General features: G+C 38.8%; 1 protein-coding gene across 1 annotated transcript in view; it reads left to right on the top strand.

Annotated features, from left to right (window-relative positions):
- LOC115212740 (heme transporter hrg1-A-like) overlaps positions 1–6,080 on the top strand; it is a 43,611-nt gene extending 37,531 nt beyond the window's left edge. The window contains exon 4 of the transcript XR_004999537.1: positions 5,112–6,080. The gene's annotated coding sequence lies outside the window, so the exon portion shown is untranslated. The remainder of the gene's footprint in view (positions 1–5,111) is intronic.
- The last annotated feature ends 9,718 nt before the right edge of the window (positions 6,081–15,798 follow it).

Consider the following 15,798-nt stretch of genomic DNA (forward strand, 5'->3'; position numbering starts at 1 on the left):
GCCTTGTGCCTATAATAAAAAGGACTATTATTGAAAGCATTGAGCCGGCGGCAGGGTCACTGGGGGTTGAACCGAAAGTGCTTGGCAGCAATTCTTTCCGTTTTTTGGGGTTTTTTTTAACTTCTGAGTTGAACTTTGCCTTTCATCCTTTTGAGAAGCAATAAAAACCAAAGTACCTGTGACACACTGGGGGTCAATGGAATCAGCTTAGCCCTCTCCCTCAAATATTCAGATTTTCTGCTTATAGTAGAAATAATTATAACTATTTCATACACTCAGCAGACAAATTCCACTGGACCTTGTTTGTCATAATAATAATAATAATAATAATCCTTTCTAGAATGGGCACAGGGTCTGAATTGGGTTGAGAGCAAATAATATAAATTTTGTCCTATTGTAAAAAAGAAATACCAGAAGACACGGGCTGGTCGATTACATCACCCCCAGTACATGTCTGGTACTTAAATTATCAAACTTGAAACGATGAAAAGCAAATTCAGTCTCAGCAGAATTTTAACTTTGAACGTAAAGACAGACAAAATGGTGCTGAGCCAACAACTTTGCCAGCTTGCCACCATTAATAATGATGATAATGAGAAAAGGAACCATTTTCTGTGAATCTTGTATAAAAGATTCTTTCTGTTTTAAACAGCATGGCTTTTAAGTTCAGTACAAAGGTTTGATATTAAATTCAACTTTTTGTTGAGCACTAAAACCCCTTTCTTGTGCTTTGAAAAACCCCCTTTTTTATTCTTTTAAATGTCAACCAATTCTTCAAAAGATGGACAATCCTATTTTTTATTTTACATTTATTACTTTATATTTTTGTTTTTGTCTTTTTTCTCAATGATTTGAAATTTCATATCAAAAAGAAATTCCAAATGTTTTCAGAAAACAAAACACAAACTCGAAAGAAATGTTCTAAATTATAAACTGTATCTGTTTTAGTTCAAAAGTTTCAATGGAAAAAAAAATGGTTACTGAAATTGAAATTTTAATTAATGTTTTAGCTTATTTTTACCATTTTTTTTTTCTTATTGAATTTCAATTTCTGTTTGTGTCTTTTTCCAATTTTAGAAAATAAAAAACTTTGTTTTATATTTGAAATTTTCAACAAACGGAAGAGAAAAAAACTTTGGACTTCTACAAATTGTCCTTGAAACATTCCATTGTCTGTTAAATCTAAAGAAATATTATCCATGATAAGGTTCCATTGGAATATTTCTTCATGTTTTTTTTTTTGTTCTTTTCAAATGCCATTCATCAGAAGTTTTGTAAGTTTGTGCAATTTGTTATATTCCTGCAATATCTTGGTCTGGTTTTTTTTTTTATTTTTAATTTCAAAATGTAAGATGTAATGATTAGATGTTGATAAAATTAGGCAGAACGATGCATGTTGCATGGGAAAAAATAATATTCAAGTCTCCAACATTTTTTGTAAATTTCCTCTGAATAATTCTAAGCCAAAAATATCATTTCTAAAAAAAGAAATTCTGCCTCTTGAGCAACACACAATTTTACAAAAGAGTGCTTCATTTTCACAACTAATATACGTGTGTGTGTGTGTGTGTGTGTGTGTGTGTGTGTCTAATCACAAACACGTGCCATATTTGCTCCTGTTTAATGCAAGAATTTAAATACAAAACATCAAGGTCTAAATCTGGAGGTGGTGGGGGGGAGTATTGTATTCAAAACCACATTGTACATATATATGTGTGTGTGTGTGTGTGTGTGTGTATATATATATATACATATATATATATATATATATGTGTGTGTGTATGTATATGAGTAAATATAAGGATAAGCAAGGTAGAAGAGTTGATATAGAAACAATATGAAATGCATTTAATACATAAAGTATGAATACGTATAAAAAAGTCTGACTTAGAACAGAATAGAAATGATTTGAGGAATTAAAGACAAATGTCATCACGGACATGTTACCTAAACCACTACCCTTCCCCCCCACACCTACACACACCTCTCCTACTATCACTAGCTTCGTTATTGAATCTCCCCTCCCCCACCCCACTACTTGCTATATAAACACACACACACACACCCCAACTCCTCTTTCTAATACACCTAAGTTCTCCACAAATTCATTCCAAGTTTAAACTCCATTCTGTCTGGAATGATGGAATTGAGTTACAATCATTATTATTTTGCATCACCAAGCCCCCTAGAAACAGCTGTTGGACCCTTTTAATTCCTGATATCATTTCTAAGTCGGACTTATTTATACATATATACATTTTTTTTGTATTAAATGTATTTAATATTTCTTGTATATCGACTGGGCCTCCCTTAATTATGCTTCCATTTACTCCTCTCCCTGCTCAAGTTTAAGCCTCTTGACCACTACAAAGTGTCTTCTGTACAGAGAGTACCTGTCTCTAATCTATAAACTATAGAATATTTATTATTATTATTACTATTATAATCATTTACAGCAATTAACCTAAGCTTTCAAAAGCCAAATATTGGGAGAATAATGCTGTCAATAAATAATGGATCGTTATTTGGTAACATTGACAGAACCAGTTTTAAACGGAATTGAAGAATTCTGTTCATAATTTCACAGAACTTGTTTAGAAACTTTTTAACGGCTATTATTCAACTTTAATTTCAAGATCTCGTTAAAACTTTTCCACCAGTTTCAAAATGAATGCATGTTATTTTTAGATAGTTCACCTTATTAGAGGAAATCAAAACCTTGTGTCTGAGAGTTGGAGCAAATCACTGGTGTGTGTGTGTGTGTGTGTGTGACTAACAGATGTACAAATGGAAATTTGAATGTCATTGCAGTTAATTAAAACCTTTGTAAACCCATCATATTCTGTAAATCAATTAAATTGACTAATTAATGAATCTTCATTGAGAGTTTGTCTTTTAATAGTTTGAACAATATCTTTCAGTTTGGTTCATTATTATTATTATTAATTATTATTATTATAGAGAACTGAGAGCTGGCAGAATCGTTAGCACTCTGGGCAAAATGCTTCGTGGCATTTCCTCAGCCTTTACATTCTGGGTTCAAATTCCACTGAGGTCGACTTTGCCTTCCGTCCTTTTAGGATTGATAAATTAAGTACCAGTCATGTACTGTGGTCAATGCAATCACCCCACCCCCCACCCCCCAGTGTCGGGCCTTGTGCCATTATTGAAAGGTGGTGGGCTGGCAGAATTGCTTGGCGCCATTTTGTCTGTCTTTATATTCTGAGTTCAAACGTTGGCCGAGGTCAACTTAGCCTTTTGTCATTTCCAAATCAGTAAAAGAAGTCCCAGTCATGTACTGGGGTCAAAGTACTCAACTCACCCCATCCTCCAAATTTTTCAGGCCCTGTCCCCTTGGTAGAAAAGATTATCATCATCATCATCATGTTATACAATTGTTTACATTGCATGGCATCTGAACCAGTCGTTTCCAAAGCAGCCTCAGAAAGGAATTGGTCTTCTTCAAACGTCAGGCTCCGATTTCTCTTCTCCAAGACAATCTCTTGGCAATGCCATCTTGTTATTCATAAAGCAACTCAAGAACTGATGCAGGGAGATCTTGCTTTCAATTTTCCTTTCCACATTTTAATTGGATCCCATTTCAGGTTAGAACCCCACATTGTTTCATTTGGAAATGGTGTGCCCTTTTTTCATTCCTCCCCCCTACCGGCAACGTTTTAGACAATGATTGATATTTGCTGTTTCATATTTATGTATGAGGAGGAGGAGGAGGAGTCTCCTCTTCTGGAATCTCCAGACATATTTAAGTTTATAATAGCAAAACCTGTTGAGAGAATTTTTTTTGTTTTGTTTTTCTGTCCCATTTTCCAATTCATTTTGTCTGTTCCAGCTGATGGTGCCAATGCTGTCTGTTGGAACTAATACAAGACTATTGGTTTTGCTAATCTCCTCTTTTAGAAAGTCAACAATGTCTAAAGAACTGTCTTCATTAATTGTATTCTTTGACAAGGACTAGTTCCATGCCAGGGTGTGCTCAGCACCACATCCCTCTCATCGGTGCCAATATTTCAGTAATAGAACCTTTCTCATCAACAAAGTCTTTCCTAATAATCTCTCGGTCCAGTCCAATATTTTCAATGTTACCCATCTTCAATATTCTCTTGGGACATTCAGTTCTTAGGAAGGACTGCTACTTTTACCACCATCTTCATCTGTTTCTTCATCCATATTCCAAGTAATTAAGAAGCTGCTCATTAGTGACCTATAAACGTGTTGATTGCAATGAGTGCTGCACAAAAACAGCAGCAAAGTCAAGACATCTGCACAGAAGCTGCAATATCACGTCATCAGTTTGATTGTCCAGATTTTTTGTTTACCTCCAAATTGTGGTGCAACATTCACTTTATCATTATAATAATTATCATTATAATAATTATCATTAAAGCAATGAGCTGGCAGAATCGTTAGCACGCCAGGCAAAATGCTAAGCTATGTTCTGAGTTCAAATTCTGCCGAGGTTGACTTTGCCTTTCATCCTTTCGGGGTCGATAAATTAAGTACCAGTTGTGTGCTGGGGTCATTTCTAATTGACTAGTGCCCTCTCCCCCAAATTTCAAGGCCTTCTGCCTTCAGTAGGAAGGATTATTATTATTATCATTAGCAAAGCAGCAACCCTGGCAGAATCGTTAGAATAATGCCAGGCACAATGCTTGGCAACATTGCATCGTTCTTTACATTCTGAATTCAAATTCTGTAAAGGTCGACTTTGCTTTTCGTCCTTTCAGGTTCATTAGAAAATAAATACCAGCTGGGCACTGGGGTCAGTGTAACTGATTACCCCCACTGAAATTGCTGGCCCTGTGCCAAAATTTGAAACTATAATTATCGTTACCTCCTCACCTGCTCTTCAGGATTACAATGTGTAATTTTTCATGTTGACAAAGTAACAAGACAGAATTTTTCCTGCTATTTCCCCCCTAACTCTGTTATTCCTTTGTAACCAAAGTAGAATATCTCTTTTAGAGCAATTATTGATATTGTAATATTTGGAAAAAGTTGGCAGCCATATTGGTTGTCCTTATTGTCTGTTACATGAAGATTAGTGATGGTGCTTCCAATTTAATGATAACCATTTCTTCTGGGTCTTCCAGTGTGGCATTCATGGAGTGTTCCTGTAAGAATTTAAAGAGTTGTTGGTGAATTTCAACGGTTGTTGTAATGGGACCAATGACCAGCACTGCCATCACCAATATCTCCGCTGTCTCAGACAATGTTGTATTTCTTTGTGGTTGCCTGTGAGATGGTTTTGGGATGCTCTGTGAAAATATTTCTTCCAGTCCATGAAAACATGCTGAATGTTGGTGTAGTTGGTAATCCTTAGACAAGATTCTTGGATGCAGCCAGCAGAAACGTTAGCATGCTGGGCAAAATGCTTCTTGCTATTTCATCTGCCGTTACGTTCAAATTCCATCAAGGCTGACTTTGCCTTTCATCCTTTTGGGGTCGATAAATTAAGTACCAGTTACACACTGGGGTCGATGAAATCGACTTAAATCTCTTTGTCCTTGTTTAGCCCCTTGTGGGCAATAAAGACATAAGATTCTTGGATGCACAATATCTGCCTTCTGGCAGAAACTGGGCGAAATGCTTAGCCATATTTTGTCTGTCTTTACGTTCTGAGTTCAAATTCTGCCAAGGTCGACTTTGCCTTTCATTCTTTCGGAATCAATAAATTAAGTACCAGTTATGTACTGGGGTCAATCTAGTCGACTGCCCACCCACCACCCTCCCCAGAAATTTCAGGCCTTGTGCCTACAGTAGAAAAGAATATCTGCCTTGTGGTGGTCTGGTCCATGACAGAGCCTGCCTGTTTGTTCTGTGGTATTTGCCATTCTGTTTTTTAAGTCTGTTCACTTTCACTGACCAACCAGAATGGCTGCTTGATATGAGATTCTGTGACGGTTCAACGTTTCCTTTTTTACGACTCATGGCAAACCAGGATTTTGTCTTCGATGTAAATTATTTTTGATATTTACCAAATAGGTGCAGGAGTGGCTGTGTGGTAAGTAGCTTGCTTACCAACCACATGGTTCCGGGTTCATTCCCACTGCGTGGCACCTTGGGCAAGTGTCTTCTACTATAGCCTCGGGACGACCAAAGCCTTGTGAGTGGATTTTTGGTAGACGGAAACTGAAAGAAGCCCGTCGTATATATGTATATTTATATGTTTGTGTGTCTGTGTTTGTTCCTTCAATGTCGCTTGACAACCGATGGTGGTGTGTTTACATCCCCGTAACTTAGCGGCTCGGCAAAAGAGACTGATAGAATAAGTACTAGGCTTTCAAAGAATAAATCCTGGGGTCAAATTGCTCGACTAAAGGCAGTGCCCCAGCATGGCCACAGTCAAATGACAAACAAGTAAAAGAGTAAATGTTGTTGGTTGTGAGAACTGACCATGGCCTCCTCTCCTGATTCCAGTTAATTTCAACTTTTCCAGAGATCTTACCATTGTTGTAACCACTTTGTTCAAGACTTCTCTTGTCTTCCTAATCCGTGTCAGGACTGGGAGGTGTCTTGTGGCTTTCTGACTCTAGCTTCCAACAGAACTTAGCTTTACCATTCCAGAAGTGCATAGCTGACAGGTGAGGCAGACACTCACCAGGTGAGCCAATTGTTTCTACACTGGCTGCAAACATGCCTTCCACACAAACATCACTTTTTTATGGAATTAGGAACGGCTTTTTTCTTCTGGATGGTCAGGTAAAGTTTGATTCTTCACGTATTATCTTTCTCTCTTGGAAAATGTCCCTTGAGTATGTCTCATGGATTTCGGAAATACGGAAATTCCTTTGGTAGCATTCAGTGTCTCCTGATTTCTAAAGATTTCTTTAAAACAATCTAATTAGTAATTAGTTTGTATTTGATATTTGCCCTTTTATTTTGGTCAACGTAGGGTTTTGTTAGCTGAAGGATGATACCAAATTCATTCTCGTCACGGTTGACTGCCTTTCATTTTCTTGTCAGTTTCAACATGTCATTGCTGTCACTATCAAATGAAAATGCAACATGGCAAACAATTAGTGGAAACAAGAATGAAAGACGGAAAGCCTCCTCCCGTCAGCCACGAGATCCAGATTACAGACTTTAAATGCACCAAAACTGCACTTGTAATAATCTGGGTCTCCATGGCTGACGGAAGGATTTCCATCTATTTTTGCCTCCATTTAATCGTTTCCAATGTTCCAGTTTGATTTTTTACTGAAGTTTGTAACCCTCACACCATCTCAACATTTTCGCATACACACACACACACACACACACACACACACATATGTGTGTGTGTGTGTGCTGGTGTGGCTGTGTCGTAAGGAGTTTGCCTCCCAACCACATGGTTCTGAGTTCAGTCCCACTGTCTTCTACGACATCCTGGGGCTGACCCAAAGCTTTGTAAGAGGAACTGAAAGACAAACTGAAAGTGTGTGTTCATGAGGGAACTCAAAAGGATTTTCTTTCTATTCCAAATAAAAAACTTTTTGCTTTATTTGAGATCCTCTTTTGTGAGAGTGACCTCTACATTACATCAAATCATAAAAAGAAAATCAGGCAAAACGGAAACGTTCCTCTCCAAATTGCAGCCAAAAGTTGAAAATGAGAGTTTCAGTTCTTGTCACCCAACCAAATATATTATCAAAACCTATAAAGTGGTGGCTCTACCATTCCAAGACCCGGCTATTTCTTCTGTCAGTCAATATATGTCCATGTCGATGACTCCTTCCATCCAGTCTGTGGTTGCAGAATTCAAAGACGGCACCTGTTGCAATATACTGCTTTGGTGCAAGGCATGGAAATGCCACTACGACTGTTTTGTTGCTGGGAATTAAAAATGGTTTGTTTGATTAATTGTGAAGTGTGTAATGAACATTAAAATTTCTTTAAATTCTTGATTTTGTTGTTATGATATTTATGATTGAAATCCACAATTAAAAATATTCATTTGAACTCATTAAAAATATTTGGCTTTTCTTACCAAAAACTAAAACAATAACAGCCAAGTCTAAAATGAATAATTGTGTATTTTTAAGAATATTTAAACGGATGTATCTGTTAAAACCTGTCCTAACAAACGTTAGAGCCAGTTTCTTGCTGGAGAAACGGAAAAGGTATGGAATCTTTTTGAGAATATTTAGAAAAGCCCTGTTTTTTGTTTTCTTAAAGGTTGTAACTTTGTGGTGCTTTTAACCCGATTCTTGTGTAAACGGACATCTGAGCAATGCGAGCAGGAATCTATTCCATCAGAGTTTCTTGCAATCCTCTTTTGAATGAGAGCCAGATATTTATTCCCATACACAAAACTGATATCGATCCGACACCGATCAGAGAAGTCGCACAGAGTCTACTATTTCGATCGATCACTTTCCATTTCTGACGTTGATCTTTTCCTAATACAAGTTATCTCCCTTCCATCCTGGTAGTCGGCAGTTTTCCGAGGTTATCTCCCCTTGTTCAAACAATCTCCAAGAATTAAATCTTCCCTATTTTTTCTCCCAGCAGCAGACTTTGAGGGAGAAAGAACTCTCAGAGTAAATATTGCCGGAGAGAATTTCATTCACAAATGTTTATTCTCCATAAAAAGAAAGACATTTAGGATTAGCCATTAATTATTCCTTTTTTCTTTATTTTTAAAGCTGATATTCTGTGTGGTATAAATATATATATATGTATATATATATATATATATGTATGTATGTATGTATGTGTTTATACGCATTACCAGTCTGTGTGTAGCCGTCCATCCTCTTAAATCATTGAATTTCTGGATCCGGTTTTGCTTTGTTTTTGTTTTTTATACATTTACATTATTCGGATTTATTTCGACCGTTTAATAAAAAAAAAATTATCAATTACTTCCTTAATTAACCTGTAAACGGCCCCCTCTCCTGCTCCTTATTTTTGTTTTTTTCTTTCTTTTCATAAGACATGTATTTAGATAGATTTTATTTTTTTAAACTACGTCCAGAATTGTAAAGAATTTGAAGCCAAAGTTACTCTTTGATAAAATGTTTGTGGAGACAAGTCTGGATTTATTGTCTTCAATTGGCAAATAATCTACAAAACTAAATGATTTGACTAAAATTTGGAGAAAGCAATTTTCAAGCTTCGATTCAGTCTTCCTCAAGAAGATATTTTAAAGTCTTTAGTAGAAAAATTTGTCAAACAAGTAAATGTGTTTGTAAACTGAGAAGGAAAAAATATATATATAAATATATATAATAAAGAATTTCAAATTAAAACCCGCACCATTTGTTTGTTGGTTTTTATCTGAAAACTAGCTGAGGGCTGAAGAAGTTGACTTGCTAATCACAAGGTTTCAGGTTCAGTCCCACAGGCCAAACAAAAGCTTGTGAGTGGACTTGGTAGATGGAAACTGATAGGAAGCCCATTGAATATGGGTGCCAGTGCCTCCTTGTTTTGACGGCATTGTGTGATAGTTGTAAATGAGTGTCACTCTCATACAAGCAGTGTCGTTTGTTGCCAATATTCTGCGGAAACCAGCAATGGTTGGCAACAGGAAGAACATCAAACCTTGATAAACCGTCTCTGACCGATACAAGCATGGAGATGCGGATGTTGGAAAATGATGATGCTACATGTCTGATGTACCAGAATAACATTACCCACCACATGTGGGAATACATGCACACACACACACACACACCACTGATTGCAATACCTGTGTAGGTAAACGGATACTAATAAAAGTATAAATAGATGTGAGACTAAGCAATGTTTGGAATCACTCCAAATACACATCACTGGGAATTTAAAGATCAATATCGTATGACCATTCCTTGTTTATAATACTATCTAATGTGGCTGTGAATCAAGGCTGCCAGGAGTCCAACCCATACCAGCATGGAAAAACAGACGTGGGAAGGGTACAGCTGTCGCCTGAGTCAATCGTAAAAATTGACCTGACAGATTTCCTCACGAAAGAAGGTAAGCAATGTTTTCTCGCAGTAGCATCAATAGCGAAAGAGGTGGAATGAAAGGTTTGGCGACAGGCAACCCCATCTCTGGTCTCGGGTTGGTGAGATTTTTTATCTTTCACCTTAGAATGAAGGTGAGGCTGGAGAGAAGATGCCTGTCAAAGAAAATGTTCAAAGAAAGATGGTTGCATGTTGCGAGGGTGCTGGGAATGAAAGATTCCTCATGAACATGTCACAAGTCTGTATGCAAAGGTTCCAGTGGGAGAATGGGGCTCATGGGGTCGGAGCGTAACCCATCTCTCTGCTTCGTTTCATGTTTGTATTTTGTCCTTGTATTTCATTCGATTTCGTTATATTTTGTAAAATTTTAAAAGTCATATAATCATTGTGTGTCTGACCCCAATCAGGCTGTATTGTCCCCCCTCTATGTTTGGGCCCTTGTGGCTAATAAAGGAACAGGAAAAACAGGCGTTAAATGGTGAAGGTGGTGGTGAGGACTGCACAATTTCAATGAAGGGAGAACAATCTGTAATTCCTCTTCTCAAACCACCAACCTCGACCACTCTCTCTCTCTCTTTCTTTTCAGTTTCCCAAAGAAAGAAGGAAAGACTCCAACTATGTCTTTCTCCATCTCTTTTCTTAACAGACACCTGTGCCGGCGGCACGTAAAAGGCACCCACTGCACTCACGGAGTGGCTGGCGTAAAAACACTGCCAGATCAGATTGGAGTCTGGTGCAGCCTCCTGGCTTCCCAGACCCCGGTCGAACCATCCAACCCATGCTAGCATGGAAAACGGACGTTAAACGATGATGATGATGACAGCGGAATGTCATTTGAGATGCGTATGCATGTGTGTGTCCCAGGATGACCAAAGCCTTTGGAGTGAATGGTGGCAGAAACTGAAAGAAGCCCATCGTATATATGTGTGTGCATGCTTGCCCCACCACTGCTTGACAACCGGTGTTGGTATGTTTACATCCCCATAAAATAGACCGACAGAATAATTCCCAGGTTTAAAAAAAAAAACTAGAAAAAAAGTAGTAAGATCGACACATTTGATTAAAATTCTTCAAGGTAATGGCCACAGTCTAAAGAGGTAAAGGATAATACACACACACGTTTCATCCTTGTGGTTGCTTGGAAGTTTTAAAAGTAAATTGGATGCTTAAGCAGACTGGATCATCAGAGAAAGTCTTTATGGCAACAAGAGAAATGATGCGGGAGGCTTTCTAAGTATTTTGAAAGAGAAGAAGAAAGAAAGCATAAGACAGACAGAGGGGGAGAGGGAGACGAGAGAGAAAGGAAAGAAAAAGGTCTATAAATACTTGCCATAACATTTTTAATCAACCAAATATGAACCATTTTGTTGCACAATGCGTCTCCATCTTTCCTTTAACTTGAAAATACCCTCTTCCCAGAATTGAGGTGGTTTCATGGCAAAAAATTCATCAAGGTATCTTTTTACATCATTCAAGGAATTGAAATTCTTACCATTAAGACTATTCTGCAGAGACCTGAATAAGTGGAAATCCGAAGGAGCAATATCTGGTGAATATGGAGGGTGGGGTAACACATCCCAGCTGAGCTGCAGCAATTTTTGTCTGGTTCCCAAAGCATCAAGTGCCGAAAATGAACTTCTTATCTTCCATTTTAAAGGGTTACAAAATTAACACAAGTTATAGGAACATAAACCTTCTTCCACGAAAAGATAGCTTAAACTATGCTCTAAATGGAGGTGTAGTCAAATCCTATTTAATGGACTCAACCATGTTCTAAAATAAGTCGAAAGGTAAGCTACTATAAATCGGCACAAACTTTCCGGACAACCCAATAGAACAAGAGCACTCAGAGAGCGCAAACCTCCGCCAAGGCAACACCAACGTCCTCTCAACGATTAGCCAGAGGTGATTTTTAAAATGAGAATATCTGAAATAAACTTGACTACTCTCACAGACGAGAATACTAAAAATTAACATGACTGCTCTCGAAAATTAAGGGAAAATAATCCAGAATCGTTTTCCGGTACCGGATCCATCCCGAAATCTAATCAGTTTGTGCCAACCAAATCCACCCAGCGGTTCTTGAGATATCTTGACCATGGACAAACACAACTGAAAACAATTGCCCCACCTTGGCTAAGGCAGAGTTCAGAATAAAATTAAGGCAAAATGACAATAGTTGCAAGAGAGTTGAGTAGTTTGTCGTCTGAAGCTAAAATAGTTGAATCTTGCAAACAAGTGCTATAGAGTAATCTCCCTTTAGTAAGCTTCGCGGAAGATTATATTTCACGAGAAATAATTTCTTAATAATAATAATGAAATTATTGTATACAGTGCTCAGGTGCACCACAACTTGTCAAAAGTGCATATAAAGTACATGCAGTAATGTAGAAATGTCTGGAAAGCGAACAATGTATGAGTCAGATACATGCCCGTGTGTGCATGGAGGGGTAAAATCAAGTGTAGTGTTGGCGAATCTCAGGAAGCATGGAAGCCTTGAAGGATGCAGTGCTCCGACAACTAACAACCGACGCCGGCAGTTTGTTCCATGCTTCAGCAACTCTCAGTGTGAAAAAATATTTCCTGAAGTCATGGGAGCTGTGCTGTTTTCTTACTTTGTAAATATGTCCACGGGTGTTAGATGGGTGGAGTTTGAAGAGGTGCTCAGAGTTATTGTTTGTGCGATGGTTGATAATTTTATGGGTGTCTGCCAAGTCAGCTGCCAGACGTCGGAGTTTCAATGTGTCCATGCCCAGGGAAGTAAGGCGTTCAGGATATGGCAAATGCCTGATGGAGGGTATTCTTTTGGTTGCACGTCGCTGAACAGCTTCCAGACGATTGATGTCCTGGGCAAGATAGGGGTTCCAGACCGGTGATGCAAATTCCAGGTGAGGTCTTACCATAGCTATATAAAGCCGCAGATAGATAGACGCAAAGGATTTGGTGAGTGATGCCAAGACACCCTCAGCCTTCTTGACAATTTTAGCGATGTGTTTTGTCCAATGCAAATCACTGTCGACAATAACACGTTCACATGAAGACTTTTTGAGACTAGTGTTGTGGAGGGAGTAGATGGACGCTGGGTTTCTCCTCCAAAAATGCATGGTGGTACATTTGTCCACAGCCAGCTTGAGTTGCCAGTCCATGATCCACTGCTGCATTGTGTCCAGGTCTGCTTGCAATAAAGATCTATAGTGTACAGGATTTGACCTCTTTATTTCGAGGTACAGCTTGATGTCATCTGCATATTTCAGCACTGTGGCAATCTTTAATTATTCAAGAAGCTTCGTGTTTCTCTTGGAGGCTTCTAGAATGTCCAGTGTTCCATTAATAAAAACAGTTTGATTGCCCTGCTCTTTGCTTCTTTGTCGATTAGACTCGGAGCCATTCACGTCGATGCTGTGTCCATCTATTTCTCTATGCCACATGACTGAAAACCACCACTTAGCTGTTATTTCTGCATAGATTATTTCATTCAATTAAGTTTCCTCATTTTGATTGTTTCATCGACAACCAGGGAATAAAACAGGTTTTATGGAATAAATATACAGTTCCTAAATTCATTCTTCGAATAAGATACAAACAGCATTTCTAAACATATATTCGCACTACAAGAGAAAGACAAAAAAACTATGATGGAAGAAAGGGACAATCGAAAAAAGGGTGTGTTTTGAAGGGGTCACAGTTTTAAGGTATCCATTGAAACCATTAGAAAGTGGAAAATAAATATAAAGGTGTGGCTGTGTGGTAAGAAGCTCGCTTTCCTACCACATGGTTCCAGGTTCAGTCTCACTGCATGGCCCCTTGGGGAAATTTCTCCTACCACAGACTAGGGCCAATCACTTGTGAGTGGATTTGGTGAACAGAAACTGAAAGAAGCCTGTCGTATGTATATGTCTACATTTCTCTTTGTCTGTCCCCTCCCACTGCTTGACAACCGGTGTTGGTGTGTTTATGCCCCCCTCCCCCAACTTAGTGGTTCAGCAAAAGGGATCTATAAAATAAATACCAGGCTTTGAAAAAAATCCTGGGCTTGATTCATGCGGTGCTCCAGTATGGCCCACAGTTTCATGACTGAAACGGGTAAAAGCAAAGATAAGGATTACTTTCCAACTGCTGGGGGGGGGGTCAGCAAGGTCAACCTCAAGCTGGACATAACAGATTTTGATGCCAGAAACCAAGATAATAATAATAATAACCCTTTCTACTATGAGCACAAGGCCTGAAATTTTGGGGGAAGGGGGCCAGTCAAGTAGATCGATCACCAGTACGCAACTGGTACTTTCTTTATCGACCCTGAAAGGATGAAAGGCCAAGTCAACCTCGGTTAAATAATAATAATAATAATAATTCTTTCTGCTAAATCTACTTGATTTCATCAAACCCAGAAGAATGAAAAGCAAAGTCAACGATGGCAGAATTCAAACTCAAAACTTAAAGACAGACCAAACGCCACTAAGCATTTTGTCCATTGTGCTGGCTGGCGTCCTTAATAATAATAATAATAATAGCCAAATCTCCCTCAGATCACACCCTACTCTCTTAAAAATGAATGACATATTGAATAGAGTAGTCTTAGATAGACTTGTCTTGACAAAAGGTCATCAGTATATTCAAGATTGGAATGCCTTTAGTCGTGATTCTGTAAGGTCAGGAAAGGTTAAGGGTTTATCAACAACTTCAAACAGGGAATCTGGAACATTGCCAAACCATACACTATTCCACTTTTAGTTGATCCACACGAACACATACACAGAATGTGTACACACGTACAAACACACACCTGTGTGTTTGTGTGTGTGAATACATACATACATATACATATATTTACATTTACACATAAACATATACACACTTTTTTGGTGGCACGTAAAAAGCACCATCCGTATGTGGCCATTTCCAGCCTCCCCTGGCACCTATACCAGTGGCACGTAAAAAGCACCATCCGTATGTGGCCGATGCCAGCGCTGCCTAGACTGGCTTCCGTGTCGGTGGCACATAAAAGGCACCCACTACACTCATGGAGTGGTTGGCATTAGGAAGGGCATCCAGCTGTAGAAACACTGCCAGATCAGATTGGAGCCTGGTGCAGCCTCCTGGCTTCCCAGACCCCGGTCGAACCGTCCAACCCATGCTAGCATGGAAAACGGACGTTAAACAATGATGATGATGATGATGAATTTAATGAGTGGTGTAACAGCCCCATAGTCAACTGCTACAAAGGTGAAGGTTATGCTTTAGATAGAAATAACTTCAGGGGTATCAAATTATTGGATCAGGTAATGAAAGTTACAGAGAGGGTCATAGCCCAACTAATTAGGGAGAGAGTCTGCTCAGATGAGATGCAGTTCGGTTTTGTGCCAGGTAGAAGCACCACTGATGCTATATTCCTGGTACACAACTGTAGGAGAAATACATAGTCAAAAATAAACCTCTGTAGTTGGCCTTTGTTGACTTGGAGGAAGCCTTTGACAGGGTCCCCCAATCCCTTATCTGGTTGTCAATGTGGAAACTGGGGATAAACAAGTGGTTGGCAAGAGCAGGACAAGCCCTGTACAGGGATGCTGTCAGTAAGGTGAGGGTCGGCAATGAGTATAGTGAAGAATTCTGAGTAGAAGTAGGGGTTCACCAAGGATCAGTCCTCAGCCCCCTCTTATTCATTTTAGTCCTCCATGCAATAACGGAGTAATTCAAGACAGGATGCCCCTGGGAGCTCCTCTATGCTGATGACCTTAATCTAATAGCCAAGCCACTACCAGAATTAGAAACGAAGTTTAGGATGAGGAAGCAAGATCTAGAATCAAAGGGCCTTAGGGTTAACCTAGCAAAAACCAAATTCTTAGTAAGTAGG

The sequence above is a fragment of the Octopus sinensis genome, linkage group LG6, assembly GCF_006345805.1.
Source record: "Octopus sinensis linkage group LG6, ASM634580v1, whole genome shotgun sequence".
NCBI classification, from domain to species: Eukaryota; Metazoa; Mollusca; class Cephalopoda; order Octopoda; family Octopodidae; genus Octopus; species Octopus sinensis.